The 6,043-nt window shown below is 33.0% G+C and overlaps 1 pseudogene; it reads left to right on the forward strand.

Annotated features, from left to right (window-relative positions):
- The first annotated feature begins 384 nt into the window (after window positions 1-384).
- On the forward strand, window positions 385-5,575 carry LOC141250336 (uncharacterized; annotated as a pseudogene).
- Window positions 5,576-6,043: the final 468 nt, after the last annotated feature.

The following is a 6,043-nucleotide window of genomic DNA, read 5'->3' on the forward strand; positions in this document are numbered from 1 at the left end:
GAGTTTGTTCGTAATATTTGTAGTTGTAATATGATGTTTTCAGTTACATCATTAGGGGCGAAGATTCAAAGAATTGAAAAAGGGCGAGGTCCACGTGCCTATAGATTACACATCCAAAATTGTCACTAGATTGGAAGCTTGCTCCCTGAAGAAGGTGAAAATGCAAAATTTTGTCTACTCTATATATACGACATATAGAATGAAGAAAATAACAGGCTCAATGCAATCAAGTATGTCTGTCTTATTTCTTCAATTTTATAGCTAATAATTATTTTTGTATGTTATAAATATATATGGAATAACATTCATATATAATTAATTGCAGTCCAAATGGTTCCAGCGGTCTTGACCCGTCCACTGTATCTGACTTGTAAAAGATGATTGATGAATACAATCCTCATGCCAAAGGATAACATAATTAATGACAAATCTACAGATATTAGATTGAAGGCTCATATGTAGTAGGGATACTGATCATAGGAGATACATTCTACCAACTACTTCGGAAGTAGCAGAACTAATAGTTGGTGATATAGATAGTATGATTGATCACATGGATATAATACTTGAGAAACAAGGGGATGGATTAAAACGGATAAATGAGTTGCATGTCTCTTATCTTGCCCTACAATATCCATTGCTATTTCCATACGGTGAAGATGGATTCAAGACCAATATTCCAGTGAGTGATGAAGGTGTTGAAAACAGAAAGAGAACAAGAGTAAGCATGAGAGAGTTTTTTGCATTTTGTATACAAGAGAGGCGCAAAGAAGGAAAAACTTTATTGCTTGCTGGTGCATTGTTTCTACGGTTTGGACTGGATGCTTTCACTATGGTTGAGTCTGATAGGGTGCATTACATCCAAACCCACCAGCCACAACTAAGAGCTGATTCATACAAGAACATAAGTGAGGCTTCTATACAAGGTAACACCGATCCAGCATCTACATAATAGCGGTTTGTTTTGCCTTCATCTTTTACAGGCGGTCCGAGATATATGATGCAAAATTATCAAGACGCAATGGCGCTTTGCAAGTTTTATGGATATCCTGATCTATTCATAACCTTCACTTGCAATACAAAGTGGCCTGAAATTACTAGATTTCTCGATGAATGGGGACTTAAGCCTGAGGGTAGGCCGGATATAGTATGTAGAATCTTCAAGTTGAAGCTTAACGACATGATCAAGTATATTAGAGACAAAAAGATTTTTGGAGAAGTGACAACAGGTAAATATTATATATTTTCCATTTTTTCTATATGATCTTCAATAATAGATTCTAATTACATATATGTCATTAAATACATCAAATTTATCTTCTTTTAGGTTTTAGTATGTTAGTCAGATAGTACATCTACAACGGAAAAGGAACATAGTAGTTAGATTTTATTATATTGGATCTGATCTTTATGTTTATGATAATATTGTAGATTACTAAATATTCACCATACATTACAACAAACACTATAACTTATATGCTTTAGCTTAGTATATAGGAAAAGAATTGAATGTTTGGTGTTGCTTTTGGGGCATTTATTATAATATAGCATGTTGTTTGTTCAAGTAATCCTCTATTTAAGTCCTCTAAAAAAATCCCACCACTCCAACGGCAAATGAAATACATAACTGTAGAATATTAATTGTTTTGTTTTTATATGGAAACAAACGTTATCAATAACTCTTTTTATATATCTTTCCCCACTCTATTGTTGCCTGGACATATACTATTGATTTCTATATACTATTTTGAACGACTAATGACTAATATATGGCTTAGTTAGCATAATTTTTATAATTTTAACTAATCTATATATCTTTGTATTGCAGTCCTATATACTATTGAGTTTCAGAAAAGAGGATTACCCCATGCACACATTCTTATATTTTTGGATAAAGATGTCAAGTCTTCCGTAGCTACTGATATTGACAGAATAATCAATGTTGAGATTCCAGATCCAATCACTAATCCTACTTTATTTCGTATTGTCAGTGAGTGAATGGTCCATGGTCCATGTGGAGTCCATAATATGAATTTCCCGTGCATGGATGGTGGAAAATGCACAAAGCACTATCCAAATGATTTTGTGGAAATAACTACTATCGACGATGAAGGTTATCCCATTTATAGGAGGAGGAGTAATGGACGTACCTTAACAAAAATGGGCGTGACTTGGATAACCGTTCTATAGTTCCTTACAACAAGAATCTATTACTTCACTTCAATGCTCACATTAATGTTGAATGGTGTAATCAGGGTCAAACAATCAAATATATGTTCAAGTATATCAACAAAGGACACGATTGTGTTACAACAATAGATACTATGCATGATGAGATCAAAGAGTATTTCAACTGTAGGTAAATTTTATTCATTAAATTATATGTATGAAAATAAATTTTATTGTTCATATAGCATTTCTTAATTTTTCATGACATAAAATAACAGATATATATCTCCCCTTGAAGCATTTTGGCTCCTCCTTTGCTTTCCAATTCACCAAAGATCTGTACTAGTTCAGAGATTGTGTTTTCATCTTCAAGACGAGAATAGTGTTGTTTTTGTTAATGATGATCCTACCGATGATGTAATTCAAAGGCCTGGTGTAGATGGATCCATGTTTTTAGCTTGGATGGAGTTTAATAAGAGCTCTGAAGAAGCAAGAAACCTGACCTATTATCAATTTCCACGAGAGTATGTATGGAAACAAGCTATCAAGAAATGGAAGAAAAGAGGGAAAAATTCAAAAAAACCAGTTGGGAGAATTTATCATGTTGCTCCCGGGAGTGGAGAACTATACTACTTGCGTATATTGATAAACCATGTTAAAGGTCAAACTTGCTATGAGGATATTAGAACAGTGAATGGTATTATTTTTCCTACATTTAGAGAAGCATGTTATGCACTTGGTCTATTGGACGATGAGAGAGAATACATTGACGACATTATAGAAGCAAGTTTCTAGGGCACCGCACAATACCTTAGGAATTTATTTGTTATGCTTCTGAAATCAAGAAGTATGTGTATGCCAGAAAATGTGTGGGAATTATCTAATGATATCCTTGCTCATCAACGAAGAATCTTCCAAATTAAAGGTATCTCTTAATATATAGTTTTTTATGAGGTTCACGACTTCATAACTAAACTTACCTTCATAACGAAAGTTTCTAACATAAGTGAAACGAAAGACTTTTTAATTAGAAATATAAAACGTTAAAATATTGTTTTGGACATATAGTTTTTTATGAAATGCATATATAGTTTTTTTATTTTGGTCGAGACATGCATATGCAGTTAAGAGAGTATAACACGTTAGTGTCTTTTCTATTCACATTAGTGTCTCATTTTTAACATAGCATGTAATATTTATTAGTTTTGAATTGTTTTATATTCTAAATTACTAGCATATAATACTTTATTTTTCCACGTCACTAATTTTTGTGTTTGGTGTGCAGATTTGCATCTTAGTGATGAACAATTGCAGAATTATACACTCGCCGAAATTGAGAAATTGCTATATAAAAATTTTAGTAGCTTAAGCTATTTTCCATCGATGCCCCAACCTGACCAGAGTTTGATCTCAAATGGTCTTAACAGGATGATCCAAGATGAGCTTCAGTACGACAAAGATGAACTATTACGTGATCATCAGACCTTAATATCTAAATTTATAGATGAGCAATAAGGGGTGTATGACGAGATCATGACAATAGTTGATTCAAATAAAGGTGGTGTTTTATTTTTATACGGGCACGGTGGAACAGGAAAAACATTCATATGGAGGTCTCTTTCAGCTACTATTCGATCAAGGGGTGAAATAGTTATTACAGTTGCGTCAAGTGGTATTGCAATTATTGATTCCAGGTGATAGAACTGCTCATTCAAGATTTTATATACCTATTGATATTCACGAGGATTCGACATGCAATATCAAGCTGAATACAGAACTTGCTGGTATGATCTCAAAGACAAAACTTATAATCTGGGATGAAGCTCCAATGGTTAGTAAATTCTGCTTTGAAGCATTTGACAAAACTTTGAGGGGTGTAATGCGATCTTCAGACCCAGATAGCTTGAATAAGCCTTTTGGTGGAAAATTTGTAGTGTTTGGTGGAGATTTCAGACATATCTTGCCTGTAGTTCCCGGAGAAAGCAGACAAGACATAGTTTATGCAACTATAAACTCCTCATATTTGTGGCGTTTTTGCAAGGAACTGAAACTTACAAGGAATATGAGATTAGAACATGGAGGTAATGCATATGAAGTTGGAGAAGCAAAAGAATATTCAGAATGGATACTGAAAATTGGAGACGGTAATCTCGGCGGCGAAAATGATGAAGAGACAACTATTGAGATTCCTTCTGATTTGTTGATAGAGGAGGCTGATGACACTAGTTCCACCATTGTTGAAGCTACGTATCCTTCCATTCTGAATGTTAATGACCCAGCTCAGTATTATGGAGAGAGATCTATTCTCGCGCCCACACATGATATTGTTGATAAAGTGAATGATCACAATCTATCATTGCTTCTCGGGGATGAAAAAGTGTATCTTAGCTCAGACATTATATGCAAGACAGATGAAGGCGGAATTACTAATGAATCATTTTTTCTGTTGATTTCCTCAATGGAATCCGATCATCTGGTATACCAAACCACATAATGAAGTTGTAGGTCGGTGTTCCCATTATGCTACTAAGAAATATCGACCAATCTGCTGGATTATGTAATGGAACAAGGTTGATAGTCCACCGCCTTGGGGGTCATGTTATAGAAGCTGAAATCATTTCAGGGAGTAACACTGGAAGCCGGGTATTTATCTCGTGCACGTTACTTACACCATCTGACACCAGATACCCATTTAAGTTTCAAAGAAGGCAATTTCCCGTGGTGGTTTGTTTTTCCATGGCAATTAACAAGAGTCAAGGACAAAATCTCTCTCAAGTGGGTTTGTTTCTTCCCAAACCTATTTTTACCCATGGTCAACTCTATGTTGCAGTTTTTAGAGTTACAAGTAGAAAGGGTTTGAGAATCCTAATCGGTGACTGTCAAGGCTCTCCACAGAATACGACTACTAATGTTGTATATAAGAAGGTTTTTCAAAATGTTATATGAGGTACTTTATAAATTTAATATGTAATTTTGTTGAATATTTCAAGCTTGATGTCTTATTTAATCTAAGTGGAAACAACGAAAGTTTCCATCTATTACTTAAGTTATAAACCAACCATTGTAATTGTATGTCATTCTTTTAGGGCCAGATTAGTAGATGGAGCTAATGAAGTGATACAGAGTTGAAGGAAAGATGGAGGTTACCAATATGAAGGACAATAATATTTGTATGTTATTTCTTTATTCTAATTATGTTATAACAAGTGATTATCCATATCAATTTTAAGAATATGTTGATGTTCTGGTAATAAATTCTTGCTTAACTACAAATGCACCTCTTTATATTACTCAAATGAATTTTAATAAGTATCTTTTTTTCTTTTTTCAGGATCTGGTTGTAGTTGAAATTGACACATTGGACTCTGCCGGATGGATTATACGACAGAGTACACGAAAATCTTAATCATGCATCAGCTACAACTAGCTCTAATGTTTGGCACTTAAGTAAAAAAAGTTATTTTTATGATGGATTGGAAATAATATATAGATTCAAGCATTTATACAAGATATTTCCTTGAAATAGAATATCAATTATTACCAATTTGTAAGGTTTTTGATATTTCAAACCCATGCTTGGCACGGGTCATCAACTAGTTAATTTAAAAACTAAAAAATATTCTATGTTTATAAAAGAGATAGGTTAATAGTCTAATTATTAAGTAAGTTCTAGAAGAATCATTAAAATTTAATAATTAATTAGATTAAATATAACATAAAAAAATCATGAAATAAATATTGCATTGTTTTATCTTTAGGGAAAAAAAATTTAATATAATTAATTTATTTGGTGAAAGTTTTTTTTTTTTGTAAAACATACATCAAAATAATGGACTCAATTTATTATAACATAAAAATAAATAAAATATATATA

The sequence above is a fragment of the Phyllobates terribilis genome, unplaced genomic scaffold, assembly GCF_046119375.1.
Source record: "Phyllobates terribilis strain yellow unplaced genomic scaffold, ASM4611937v1 Scaffold_5561__1_contigs__length_50758, whole genome shotgun sequence".
NCBI lineage: Eukaryota > Metazoa > Chordata > Amphibia > Anura > Dendrobatidae > Phyllobates > Phyllobates terribilis.